At 43.5% G+C, this 15,050-nt stretch overlaps 1 protein-coding gene and 1 long non-coding RNA gene across 2 annotated transcripts in view; one reads left to right on the plus strand and one right to left on the minus strand.

Annotated features, from left to right (window-relative positions):
* arhgap39 (Rho GTPase activating protein 39) overlaps positions 1–15,050 on the minus strand; it is a 153,496-nt gene that overhangs the window by 38,733 nt on the left and 99,713 nt on the right. The gene's annotated exons all lie outside the window — the stretch shown is intronic.
* Positions 12,748–13,710, plus strand: LOC115591830 (uncharacterized). The gene is made up of 3 exons (XR_003986024.1): positions 12,748–12,935; positions 13,236–13,300; positions 13,415–13,710. It is a non-coding gene; the product is annotated as an uncharacterized LOC115591830 (long non-coding RNA).

The raw sequence follows: 15,050 nt of genomic DNA on the forward strand, positions 1-15,050 counted from the left end.
GTTTCTTCTGTATGAAATGCACGTCATAAATATAAATAAATATCTGCGACCAGGTAGATTATATCTTGGGTCAAGTGTGTTGATGAGCTTTCTGAATCCACACTCACTGGGGCCATGTCTATCGTTATGTGGTGGGTTACTGCGGATGTTATCCTTCTGTTTTTGACTATTTTTGTGGTATGGTGTTGTTCTGGAAAAGAAGACGCCAGACTCAACTGCGTCAGTGCTGGTTGCTTTGGCACTTTCTTTGATATGGCACTGGCTGGCGATGCGCTCGTGCCAAGTTTCAAGCACTCTTTGTTTTCTAGCGGGTGGGATCTCAAATGGTGATATACATTTTTTGTACTACCACCTTTTATGGCAACACTTTTGCGGCATACTTTACATATAAAGTTTATTTGTTCAACGTCCTCCCTCTTGTATCCAAACCACCGCCAGACGATGGATCCTGTGTTGTTTTTCTTGGGAATTAATTCTCCCTCCATTTTTCTTAGCACCTGCTGCTGCCGCTACCTGAGATCTCTGCTGCTACATGCTGCCGGGCGTATGATGTTGCACGCACGACAGAATGTGATGTACATAACTAGGTGCGCTTGTTTTATCTCTGTGCGGGGAGATGAGAAAGAGTGAGAAAAACCTGTAGTTCAATGCCCGCGACTAAAAGCAACTGCGTGACAATTGAATGTATACTAGAATATTCATGATATAGTCATTTTCTACATCCCACAGAGAACAAGCCGCGATACATCGAGTATATTCCATATATCTCCCAGCCCTACATGTAAAGCTGTGATCCTACTCTTACTGAACTTACATAGAGTAGAAACACCATTCACCCTGTTACAAGACACTGTACCATGGTTATTATAAGGTTAAAAAGTTACATTATGTTGCTTTAAAGAGCCTGCAGGTTGACCCCAATTACTGATAAAATACAGCTCTGGCAACAATGCAAACTGCAGCACAGTTCTCCCTCTCTAATCTGATCTGAAGCTGGAGCCTCCTGCTGACTGGACATCTGTACTGCTGGTTCAGTCTCTGATAGAGAGCCCAACCCTGGCACACACACATGCTTACATGTTCTTTCTGTGTAATGCTTTGACTCAGAGCTCAGAGGCACGTGTCCACACAGTTTCGGCATTGATGACCTCTGTGAGAATCAAACCTTTAAGTGAAGCATCTGAGGTTTCACAGCAGCCACATCAATCTACAGAGAGCTCTCTCTGGAGCTACCCCCCCCCCCCCCCCGCCGAAGGACGCATTAGACATCATGGCTTAATTATACAGTGAATTATAGGTTCATTAAGGAAAAAAACTTATGACTTTGAACTTTCCCATTGTCCCATGTTAAACTAATACAAATGTAATTCACACATTTAAGTGGGATTGCTCTGCTTCAGTCCACTTGTTAGAAAAGACATCAGAGATTACAATAGATTGGAGCCACTCTGACACCTCCACTGCAATAAAGCAGCATCCAAACCAGGAGAGAGAAGCCCTGATCCTGGCAGTGCTAATGGTTCCCTCAGCCTCCTCTTCAATAGGTCAGGCTGCACAGTTTGCATTTCTTCTGCCAGGGTATTTCTCTCACTGAAATCACTGCCACACTGTTGCTGGGAGACTACTGAGCAGTCTAACAACACTTTTATAAGTATGAATAGGATGAGGGTCCTGGACACACACAGAAGGACAAATGAACCTCAAATTATTCACCTCAACTACTGAGAAAACAGACTTCTAAGAGACAGGCCTTTATTTTGAAGTTCCAACTGTATACGTTTATTGCATCTTATTTCAGTAAGAACAAGGGCGAGTGAAAACTGCATCTAATAGAAATAATAATCATGTATATAGCCCCTTACAAATCTTAGAAGATAGCATCATTTGTTTGAACCCACTCATTTTTCAAGTGCGGAAAGTTATTGGAGCATGGGACAGACAGGTGTTTTTTGCTGCCCAAGTGTGTCCTACTACACTGATTATTCAAACTATAAATAGCGCTGAATGTCTGCTCTCAGTTTCAGCACCAGATTTTGCCCTTGCAGTCTGCATTTATAGTTAAAAGGTTTCACCAACAGATGGAAGATGGCGATGGAGTCATTGCACATGGCCATAGCTAGTACAACCATTTGGAATGTCCTGAAGAAGACAGAAACCACTGGTGTACTCAGCAACAGAAGTTAACTGGTAGATGAAGGAAAACATCAGCAGTGGATGAAAAACATTGTGAGAGCTGTACTGAAAAACCTTAAAACAATTGTCAGTGACATAACAAACGACCTCCAGAGGGCAGGAGTGAAGGTGTCCCAATCCAACGTTCGCAGAAGACTTCGGGAACAAAGGCCAGTGATCACACCAGAAGATGCAAACCCATCATTAGCAATAAGAACATAAAGGCCAGATTGGAATTTGCCAAAAAGTACAGAGATGAGGCTCAAAAGTTCAGGGACAAAGATTTATGGACTGATGAGACAAAGATGAACCTTTACCAAAGTGATGGAAATGCTAATGTATGGAGAAAAAAGGATCTGCTTATGATCCCAAACACACGAGCTCATCTGTGAAACACTGTGGTGGCCCTGCATGGGTTCTTCTGGCATGGGCTCATTGATCTTCATTGATGATGTAACACACGATGGAGAAAGCCCTCAAAACAAACATCAACTGAAAGAAGCAGTAGTGAAAGCCTAGGAAGCATCACAAAAGAAGAATGTAAAGGTTTGGTGATGTCAGTGGGTCACAGGCTTGATCCAGTTATTGCAAATGAATTAAGTATCAAGTATTATTCACTCTAATCTATTTTAAGTCTGCCTGTCTTATACTTTTGTTCACCTAAAAATTTGGAGTCCTGTTACAAATGATGCTGACTTCTATGGTTTGCTACTCCCTTGTTTATGGAGATGCAAACTGAGGATCTCAGGCTCAGTGTCCTCTTTTAAATATTGTCCATATCAAAAACTATTTTTATATATAAACTAGGGCTGCACGAAAAATCGTTAAAAAATCGCGATCTCGATTCACACATACACTTGCTCTTATTTCTACACATGGCGATTCTGAAGCATTTTATATCTCGAGCTGAATCACAAACAAATGCTCCTATTTTCCTCCCGGATTTTTTGAAGCGCCCCCAAATGCAGCACTGCCGCTGCCTCCTCCCTCAACCTGTGGTAAAGCATCTTTACAACACGTGATTCATTGGCGGAAGCCCGCCTGCAGTTGAGTGTTTGGAAGAAATGAGTGAGAAGCCGTTTATAGACAGGGCAGCAAGCCGCCAATCTGCCCGTCTTTTTGGCGGCTAGGTCCGCGGTTTTAGACAGAGGGCGGCAAATTGATGGTCTGTTCTGGTCAGCCGATTTGCCGCCTCAGATGGTACACTTATTTCCACCTCGCCTGCTAGATGAGCAACTGGACAGCCGCTGAGATCCGGGAGATGCTAGCGTCTCCTGGATCTCTATCTTTTTCGTTGTGTTAGCTTGTTGTTGTAGCGCAACCTAGAAATAGTTGCTACTTTCAAATTAAAAGCCCCCCACTAAGAACCCAGTTCTAAACTCCAATGGGGTGCAATGTAAAGCTCTTATTTTGAAGACAAATTCGTTGTCAACTGTTCACAGCCCAACTTCGAGCTTCATGTCACGTCACATGTTTAAGTGAGGAATATTACGCCTCCGTTTTAGAAAGCCAATCAAAGCAGCTATCACATATCACCTAGCCAAAGATACGGCCCCAATAAACACTGTACAACATGAGGGATTAAAGGATGCCCTCTTATCTTGGAGACAAATTTTTTTTGTTCTTTTGTAAAAATCATTTCTCATCCAATAATAGAACTTGAACAAAACAAAAAAAAACATTACTTTGGCAGAGGCATAGTAGTATGCCTCTGCCATACTACAATGTTTTTTTTACTCATCAGTGCAATAAATATTTTGTGAAAAAAATGTGCTAGAGAATCGTGATCTCAATTCTAAGCAAAAAAATTGTGATTCACATTTTTTCCAGAATCTTATAGTGAACATTTAATAACTTGTTGTATATCTGTTGTACCTTTAGGCACTATTTCTTTCAGTGTTTTGGCTTGTATTTGTTCTCAATTGTCATAGAAACGTACTGCGTAACCCTGTTTTTATTTCAAATACAGCACTTTGCTACTATGTTTTGTAACAGATCAGGATGTAAATACCTGGGAATGGAAGCGAAAATGCTGATCTCTTGTCTCATATTCATCTTTTGGTGTCAAACCCAAATGTTTTCAGTGTACAGCAAAAATAAAGGAATTGACCTCGCTGATCCAATAGTTTAGACTGTATTTGTTTATTAGTTGACTAATAGCTAAACTGCTGGGCTATTAATGTTGTGTGATATCCGGCACTTTATGTCTGATAAGCAGGATGAAACATTCACAAGGTTGGCTGAAACACTGGGTCAAAGGGGGACAAAACAGCTGACAATCATCCACTTTACAGTGAGAAATAAGTGTTACAGTTTCTGATAAAATGACTCAGCGGTAGGAGGGCAGTGTGGTGAACTGATGAAATATGTAAAGGTTCTTCATGGCAGACATTCTGAAAATCCCAGGTGAAACAGATTAATGGTGGCTGGGTTTCACTGGGGCCATGGAACCTGCTAACCTACATAGACTGCAGCGTTTTTTTTTTTTTTTTATCTCACACTGACACCTGCACTGCTCCTGCCATTATCAGCCAACATATGCTGTCAAAAGCTCTTTTAGTGCTGTGCAATGTACACAAAATGTACAATGTACTATAATGCTGAGTGACCTCCCTTCTTACTCTTCATCAGCATTCACAACCATTAACCTTCTGTTTTTCAAAGAAACAGATCATGTTATCAGCCAACAACAGTATGTGTGTTCAGTTGTGTTTGCAGGAGTGGTAAGAGTAATAGAGTACAGCTGAACTGAAGTTTTACTAACAGACACATCACAAGTTCCTTCAATCTGACTGTATCATCTGATCTGCACCTTCAGACTATAACCCTCTGCCTCCATCTCCATCATCACAACACACACAAACACACGCACACATTTTATTGCGTGTGCTTTGTACATGCTTCATCACATGAGGGGAACAACATTAGAACAAAGGATGGGGAGCAGCACTCCCTGTCCTTAGAGTTGCACACTGAGGTGGTTCCTCTGAGAGAAGCTGTAGAGTTTAAGTGAAACTCTCGCCAAAAAGCAACCGAGGCTTTATTTGTGATTGAATATGAGACAAACCTTTGTGTAAAAGCATAATTACGATGAAAGAGGCACTTTTATGGTCTACCGTTTGTAGTTTGTAGTTGTTTCGGGCAAGCTGATTTTCAATTGAGTGCTACAGGCACTGATCACTAGAATCAAAATCTCTATTTTTAAAACAGAAAGAAGGCTCAACACAACATGAAACTTTGCTCGTAGTATCACCAGGGTCTCTACACATGAAAACGAGCACTGAGAACATTGTTTGTGTACACAGAGTTTACTAAAAGAAGGTTTTTGGACAACTCACATTTGCAGTAGCACCTCTGGCGCACCGCAGTCATGGCAGACAAAAAGTGTCTCAATGCTCGTGTTCATGTGTAGAGTGTAGTGTTCTAAAAATAGAGATTTTGATGCTAGTGTATCAGTGCTCCAGCACTCCATTGAAAATTAGCTTGCCCGAAAACAAAACTACGGTAAATCTTAAAAGTGCCTCTTTTGTCGTAATTATGCTTTTACAAAAAAAGCCTTGGTTGCTTTTTGGCGAGAGTTTCCCTTTAATGTGCTGTCCTGTCCTGAGGCTCCAACCTAAGACCTCCTCTGGCTCACCGTACTGTCCTGCTTCTGCCTCTCTCTGTGATCATGTCAGTGATGATGCTGGCAGACACTGATGGATGAGAGTAGATCTGCCTCATATCAATATCACACAACAGTTATGTCTCCAGGAGAAGTCCCTGTGTGTGAGGGTACTGAAAGGGAACACTGTCTAATCAGCCTAATCTGTATGAAGGGACTGAATGAGATACTCGTGAGATATATGTAAATGTAAACGTGAGTGTTAGACACACACAAGCACATTTACACTTCTGGACCAATTACAGTCACCACTTCAGCTAAGCTGCATGGTTTTGGACTGTGAAAGGAAACTGAGAGAGAGACTGAGCTCAGCACCATGCTGCCTGCAGTCAGAACAAACACGGGAAAAACTGATGAGAAAACACACTCAAGCGTAAAAATGTCAGTTCATCTGCAACCATCAGGCAGTCGTACAGGACTGAGAGTGACATCTATCAGCTGTCACACACTATCTTCTATAAACTGTCACAAATACTTCATATAAAGTCAAGTCTTCATGTCCCAAGCATTTAAGCTTCCTAAAAATGTTTCCATCATGTGTTCAGACTTCACCTCGACCCCACATAGCATGAATCCCTCCCAACCCCCCAAAAAGAAAAAAAAGAAAAAAGAAAAAAATGTATACACTTGTATGCTTGTATCATTAGCACTTCTATCATAGCACTTATGCACTTAAAGAATCTCTCACAAATAACAGTTATCCTCAGATGAGGGCTTGACAATTGTTTCTATATTTCTTTTACTCCATTGACAGTGATATGTCATGGTTTCTCTCTTGTGACAAATGTACTTATCATAAGTCGCTTTGGACAAAAGCATCTGCTAAATGCCCTAAATGTAAATGTAAATGTAAGGAAGTTTTGGCTCAAACTGGCAGCAGCTACCACAGTTCTGTCAATTATGCAAACACATGCCCAGTCTTCAACATTTTTACCTGCATAAATGTATACATCCTAAAACACACTCCTCCTGTACTTGCTCAGCCCCACATACTGTAGAGTGTGTGATGTGGTGCCATGTAAGAGAAGATAGTTAGCTATATGCAAAGGCCCTGAGTCTGTATGGAGAGTCATTTAACAATAACTTAGCATTGCGACAGGGCCAGCTACCATTAATCTGACTACACAATGGTCAGTTATCATTCAAACAGTGAATAGACCAAATACATTCAACACACGTGTGTAACATCAACCAAAGTCAAACCCCATGCTTAGCTGTGCTATGCCATACTGGATGCTCTGTAGGCCCAGTTCAACGTGTTTGTAGGGAAAGATGCTGGTGGTTTCTTGGATGATGAGCCAGTCCAGGGAAAGTTGCGGTTCAAGTGTTTAACAGGCCCATCCTGCTGAGCAGTATCCAGTGAGAAGCTAGAGGACACTGGTTGTAGTTATTGTTCTCTAGTCTGGCTGGTCATTACTAAGTTAGCAGCTCTTTTTTCTTTTGCTTCATTTTCATGTTGCTTGCAGGGTCAACTATTATAGTTAAATAATTAGCAGTGAAAAGTGAATAACTTGGGAGTCCAGCTAGCTGCACAGCTAACTAGGATAAGTAGCTAACAGCAGCTGCACTCCTGTAAAGAGAATCCAGTTAGCAGCAGTTAGGGGTTGTTTGAATTCAATGTACTACACCTTTAGATTTAGAGAAGCTATTCTAGCCTGTATCTGTGTCTATTCATCTTTTCCTCTCTCTTCTTATTGATGTCTGCTTTGCCCTTTCCTTTCTTCCCTTCATCTCTCTTTTCCACTCATCTAAGCAGTGTTCAACAGTCCAACACTCTGATTTTAATCATGATTAAATAGTGTAATCTGTGTGAGAGTAAAGTGTGTGTGTGTGTGTGTGTGTGTGTGTGTGTGTGTGCGCACGCACGCGCGCGCGCGTAGAAGAGAAAGGAGGTAGGATTAACCTGAACACTGGTCCTCAGCTGGCCCTACTCAGTCACACCACATGTTCACAAATGAACCAATCTCTTTTTTTCCAGGCTGTTGTGATGCAACATTGTTCTCCTTTCTGGTATTTTTTTCTGCTGCTACAATATTCTATGAATCAAATAATGTAATGTATGACATATAGTTATGCATACAGTCAGTGAAATGCACTGCGTCTACTAGTGACAAACATCAGACATGTGCTCTCCTGGTCCTCATGCCAATACCTCAACTAAGGATATCTGCCACTTCTCTTTTTCTGTTCATTGAATTAAACTATGAGTCTGTTAATCAAGAGCAACTTCCTTACTACAAATTGAGACACACAGATTGTTTACCAGATCTCACTTGAGGTTATCTTAAGTTCCACACCGATATGGAGCAATGTGCCATTGCCGTGTTTTTCAAGGTGTTTCCACCTGTTAAGCTAAACATGTAACCACTAACTGTTTCTAATCATATGGATACAGTTATAAGGAATGAGAGGTATCGCAGGCCCAAGTGTGTGAAGGAGAGGTATCACAGGTCCCAGTGTGTGAAAGAGAGGTATCACAGGTCCAAGTGAGTGAAGGAGAGGTATCACAGGTCCAGTGTGTGAAGGAGAGGTATCACAGGTCCAGTGTGTGAAGGAGAGGTATCACAGGTCCAGTGTGTGAAGGAGAGGTATCACAGGTCCAACTGTGTGAAGGAGAGGTATCACAGGTCCAAGTGTGTGAAAGAGAGGTACCACAGGTCCAAGTGTGTGAAGGAGAGGTATCACAGGTCCAAGTGTGTGAAAGAGAGGTATCACAGGTCCAAATGTGTGAAGGAGAGGTATCACAGGTCCAAGTGTGTGAAGGAGAGGTATCACAGGTCCAACTGTGTGAAGGAGAGGTATCACAGGTCCAAGTGTGTGAAAGAGAGGTACCACAGGTCCAAGTGTGTGAAGGAGAGGTATCACAGGTCCAAGTGTGTGAAAGAGAGGTATCACGGGTCCAAGTGTGTGAAGGAGAGGTATCACGGGTCCAGTGTGTGAAGGAGAGGTATCACAGGTCCAAGTGTGTGAAGGAGAGGTATCACAGGTCCAAGTGTGTGAAGGAGAGGTATCACAGGTCCAAGTGTGTGAAGGAGAGGTATCACAGGTCCAAGTGTGTGAAGGAGAGGTATCACAGGTCCAGTGTGTGAAGGAGAGGTATCACAGGTCCAGTGTGTGAAGGAGAGGTATCACAGGTCCAAGTGTGTGAAGGAGAGGTACCACAGGTCCAAGTGAGTGAAGGAGAGGTACCACAGGTCCAAGTGTGTGAAGGAGAGGTATCACAGGTCCAAGTGTGTGAAGGAGAGGTATCACAGGTCCAAGTGAGTGAAGGAGAGGTATCACAGGTCCAAGTGTGTGAAGGAGAGGTATCACAGGTCCAAGTGAGTGAAGGAGAGGTATCACAGGTCCAAGTGTATGAAGGAGAGGTATCACAGGTCCAGGTGTGTGAAGGAGAGGTATCACAGGTCCAGGTGTGTGAAGGAGAGGTACCACAGGTCCAAGTGTATGAAGGAGAGGTATCACAGGTCCAAGTGTATGAAGGAGAGGTATCACAGGTCCAAGTGAGTGAAGGAGAGGTATCACAGGTCCAGGTGTGTGAAGGAGAGGTATCACAGGTCCAAGTGAGTGAAGGAGAGGTGTCACAGGTCCAAGTGAGTGAAGGAGAGGTATCACAGGTCCAGGTGTGTGAAGGAGAGGTATCACAGGTCCAAGTGTATGAAGGAGAGGTATCACAGGTCCAGGTGTGTGAAGGAGAGGTATCACAGGTCCAGGTGTGTGAAGGAGAGGTATCACAGGTCCAAGTGAGTGAAGGAGAGGTATCACAGGTCCAAGTGTGTGAAGGAGAGGTACCACAGGTCCAAGTGTGTGAAGGAGAGGTACCACAGGTCCAAGTGAGTGAAGGAGAGGTATCACAGGTCCAAGTGTGTGAAGGAGAGGTACCACAGGTCCAAGTGTGTGAAGGAGAGGTATCACAGGTTCAAGTGAGTGAAGGAGAGGTATCACAGGTCCAGTGTGTGAAGGAGAGGTATCACAGGTCCAGTGTGTGAAGGAGAGGTATCACAGGTCCAAGTGTGTGAAGGAGAGGTATCACAGGTCCAAGTGTGTGAAGGAGAGGTATCACAGGTCCAAGTGAGTGATGGAGAGGTATCACAGGTCCAGTGTGTGAAGGAGAGGTATCACAGGTCCAAATGTGTGAAGGAGAGGTATCACAGGTCCAAGTGTGTGAAAGAGAGGTACCACAGGTCCAAGTGTGTGAAGGAGAGGTATCACAGGTCCAAGTGTGTGAAGGAGAGGTATCACAGGTCCAAGTGTGTGAAAGAGAGGTGTCGCAGGTCCAAGTGAGTGAAGGAGAGGTATCACAGGTCCAGTGTGTGAAGGAGAGGTACCACAGGTCCAAGTGTGTGAAGGAGAGGTATCACAGGTCCAAGTGTGTGAAAGAGAGGTGTCGCAGGTCCAAGTGTGTGAAGGAGAGGTATCACAGGTCCAAGTGTGTGAAGGAGAGGTATCACAGGTCCAAGTGTGTGAAGGAGAGGTATCCCAGGTCCAAGTGAGTGAAGGAGAGGTATCACAGGTCCAAGTGAGTGAAGGAGAGGTATCACAGGTCCAAATGTGTGAAGGAGAGGTATCACAGGTCCAAGTGAGTGAAGGAGAGGTATCACAGGTCCAGGTGTGTGAAGGAGAGGTATCACAGGTCCAAGTGTGTGAAGGAGAGGTATCACAGGTCCAAGTGAGTGAAGGAGAGGTATCACAGGTCCAAGTGTGTGAAGGAGAGGTATCACAGGTCCAAGTGTGTGAAGGAGAGGTATCACAGGTCCAAGTGTGTGAAGGAGAGGTATCACAGGTCCAGTGTGTGAAGGAGAGGTATCACAGGTCCAAGTGTGTGAAGGAGAGGTATCACAGGTCCAAGTGTGTGAAGGAGACGTATCACAGGTCCAAGTGTGTGAAGGAGAGGTATCACAGGTCCAGTGTGTGAAGGAGAGGTATCACAGGTCCAGTGTGTGAAGGAGAGGTATCACAGGTCCAGTGTGTGAAGGAGAGGTATCACGGGTCCCAGTGTGTGAAGGAGAGGTATCACGGGTCCAAGTGTGTGAAGGAGAGGTATCACAGGTCCAGTGTGTGAAGGAGAGGTATCACAGGTCCAGTGTGTGAAGGAGAGGTATCACGGGTCCCAGTGTGTGAAGGAGAGGTATCACGGGTCCAAGTGTGTGAAGGAGAGGTATCACAGGTCCAGTGTGTGAAGGAGAGGTATCACAGGTCCCAGTGTGTGAAGGAGAGGTATCACAGGTCCAAGTGAGTGAAGGAGAGGTATCACAGGTCCAAGTGTGTGAAGGAGAGGTATCACGGGTCCAAGTGAGTGAAGGAGAGGTATCACGGGTCCAAGTGTGTGAAGGAGAGGTATCACGGGTCCAGTGTGTGAAGGAGAGGTATCACGGGTCCAAGTGTGTGAAGGAGAGGTATCACAGGTCCCAGTGTGTGAAGGAGAGGTATCACAGGTCCAAGTGTGTGAAGGAGAGGTAGCACAGGTCCTTCCTTCCTGCTGCTGTCAGACTATACAACCAGCACTGCTCCCAGTAGACCTCACTGTGCAATACAAGTCTACACATAACCCATTTCTCATTTTGGTTTGTATTGACTGGACAATTTTTAATACCAATATTTATTATTTATTAACAACAACAAACTGCCATATTGCTTACAATAACACATTTCACAGTAGAGTTGCACGATACCCGCGGTACCCACGGTACCCCGCGGTGCCAAATCTTAACGGTTCCTACTATACTAGAAATTCTACACGACGGTACTACCGTGGATTACTATACTACCGGTGCCAGTTTCCGCTACATAGCGACCGCCTCTACTCTCCTTCTCACTGCATGCTACTCCCTTGTAAACAAACCCACATGCTAACTACTGCAACCGAACTACACAGCTGCTGAATGATTGGCAGTTTGCCTGTTACTGGTGATGTCTGGGGATATGATAGGCTGTTTCCGCACGCTGGGTCCGCCCGTCTGTTAGCTGATTGGCTGTTCGTGTGTTTCTGCCGGCAAGAACGAACTCCGTGAAGACAGCTCCGCTTCGATAGAAATTTGCTTCAAAACATACAACAAGCTAAAGTTCTGTCTCACCCAGATGCGAGCTTACAGTCACCAACACGAGACAACACACTCACCATGGCAGAAGCACCAGGCCCGAGCGGCGAGTCTGCCGCGGCGGCATCTCAGTGGCATCACTAATTTTGCTCAAAAAACCAAACTCCAAAAGTCACATTTGGAACTATTTTAGCTTTAAACAAGGCACAGATGGTAAAGCAATAGACGATGGCCGTCCACTGTGCAGGCGCTGCCACCAAGCTATAGAAGCCAAAGGAGGGAACACATCCAACCTCATAAATACCTGCAGGGTCGTCACCCAGATTTATATGTCGAATACCAGGTTAGTATGCCATGTTTATTTTCTCATTGGCTAATATTAGTCTATATGCTCCGTGGACAGGCTGAGGAATGAAGAGTTAAAGGATGTCAAAGTATAAAGCACCTAGAAAATGCATAAAAATATAGTTTTCACAGGGAATCAGTTCCTGTTAATTGTATTTTGTCCTCTATGGTTTATGATGTTATATTATTGTCAAATAGATATTTTTAAAAGACAGAGGATTTGTTATCCTAAATTGATTATTTATATTAGTTAAACATAAATAATGTGCAAAGGAAACTAAATGATTATATGATTTCAACCATATAAATTCTAACTCCATTTATTTGTTTTTTATTGCTCGTATGCTTTTGTTCATGTACTCTTATTGACCCAGTTATGAACTAAAACCATTAGGACCATTAGGCTAATTTGTTATGTATTTCCCACTCCTTATTTTAGAGAGAGCCATCCAACCCAAAAGGGAAGCAACCCATGGCCAAGACCATACCTTTTTTTTTATTATTTTAACTTTTTAATAAATGTTATGTAGCCAAGTGGAAATAAGAGTTCACACTAAAGCCACTAGATGGCGCTGTGCCCCAGACTGTGAGATGTTCTGTAGGAGATCACGTGAGAGATAGTGAGAATCGCGGACCAGAAACAGGAAGTGATGAACCGCGTCCGCTTAGAGAGAGACTCACCTGTTCACCAGGAGGGATATTTGCTGTTTTTCGAGAGGGTAAATATGTTTAAAATGTTACTTTCTGTATGAAACGCTTGACAAATAATCACTTTTGAGATCGTATAGAAGTGTAACATGTAATGTTTACCGCAGATAGCGACGTAGTTATTCAGATGTTTACAGATTTCGAGTACATGTGCTCGGTCGCGGAGAAATGAATTAAGGGGTCAGCAAAATTAATACACGCTCAAAGTATTGTAAATTCAGTTTACAGAGTTACATTTTGCCATTGTTCATGCTGGATAACTTTCACTAGTTATGCATTTTACTGAAAATGATGTTTATTTTCGTGTGTAGAGCTGCATGAGTTTGACGGCCTGTCGCCGCATGATGTGCATCTGAGTTAGCACAGAGATAGTGTTGTAAGTATATTAATGAGCTGTATGATTTAATTTCATATTAATGTACTAATGTTTCATATTCTGTGGAAATAACTGTATGTGGATTTTGTTTATTTCTTTTATTTTGTTTAACAGAAGAGTTACCGCTACAGTTGTTCTTGTACTCACATCAAGCTTTTCATGCATGTTGATGCATGTATTTACATAGAGTTGTTCATGAGTTGTTAATGCACTGGCATTAATGCACTTTCAGTCAGAGATATTGTTAACCAAGATAGGTGAAGTCATTTGAGTTTTGAAGAGTAAGATATTACGTAAAGTGAGATTCTTCATGCCTGAAGATGTCCATTTTTGTTTGTGAAGGAAATCCTTGTTAAAACCTAAACCAAATTTAACTCTCCAAGATAATTTAATACTACTCTCATTTTTTAAAGAGTATTCGGAGAAATAAAGATCCCGTAAATTAGTTTGTGTCCTGTGTTATTTTAAATTTGACCGGGCTACACATTTTGGTACCAGGAGTGGGGTCTCTATTTCTTGGAGTATTCTGATAATTTGGAAATTGGCCAGAATAGAATAGAGTGGACTAGATTTGTGAGGTGCATGAACAACTGTAGCGGTAACTGGAGGCCCCGGTGCAGAAAAGGATCCAGGGTGGTGAGGCCTGCCTGGAGTTGCTGTGGAGAACCAGTGACTAGCTTCCTGAGATCCAGACAACCCCGGGGACCGAGAGGAAAGAGAGGAGGACGCAGCCATCATCCCTTCCCTGACTGCAGGATTTCAAGTGACTTGAGTTGAGCTAAGTCGGCACAGAGACATTTCACCATGTCGGAGGCAGAACATAGCGAAGAGCAGAGCTCTGGAGAAGAGACTGAAACTATTGAACAATTGCAGGCCAAGCTTTCTGAACTGACTGAGAAACATGATAAAGCCATGGAAACTATTGCCACTCTAAAGACTGGGTCAAGTAAGTCATATGTTTATGTGCCGAGAGAGCGTCCGATCCAGCCTTTTAGTGGGGATCCAGCCACCGATGGTCGCTCAGTCGATGAGTTCATTGAGGAAGTAGAACGTGTTATCAGGGCCAGAGGTCAGAGTCCTGAAGAAAAGATTGATTTCATTCTATCTCTTTTAAGAGGGTCTGCGTTAGAAGAGATCAGACTGTGCATGGACGGGGAGCCTAAAGATCCTAGCGAGTTATTCACTTGCTTAAGAGAGGCCTACGCAGAGAAACGTAGCATGGCTCAGCTGTTACAAGCCTTTTATGGTCGCCAGCAAAGGGAGGGTGAGAATTTTCAAGAGTATTCACACGCACTCTCCCAGATATTACGACTAGCCCTAAAACAGAGACCTAATGCTGTATCCGATGCTAAGGCTGCAGTCAGAGACCAATTCATTGAGGGCGTGCGAGATTCTTCTCTCAGAAGAGAACTACGCAAAATGGTTAGGGATGACCCCCAGACCACTCTGTTGGATGTACGAGAAGAGGCCATTGCCTGGTCCCTGGAGGACAAGTCGTGTAACACTAAGGTGGTTAAGAGCAGGAAGGTAGCATGTGACAGTATCAGGGGAGAAGGCCAGTGTCCTGATAACTCACATGAGAAGCAGTCTACTACTCTTGAGGATATTGTTAAGGTGGTCTCAGAGCAGAGCAAGGCTATAGGGGAGTTAACCATTGCATTGAAAGAGGGTCTAGCTCTTAAAGAAAAATACAGCAAAGACACAGGTGGTAAGCCTAGAATGAAGCCCCAGTTTACAGAGGATGGGAAGC

This window comes from Sparus aurata, chromosome 11 (genome assembly GCF_900880675.1).
Source record: "Sparus aurata chromosome 11, fSpaAur1.1, whole genome shotgun sequence".
In the NCBI taxonomy this organism is placed as follows: Eukaryota; Metazoa; Chordata; class Actinopteri; order Spariformes; family Sparidae; genus Sparus; species Sparus aurata.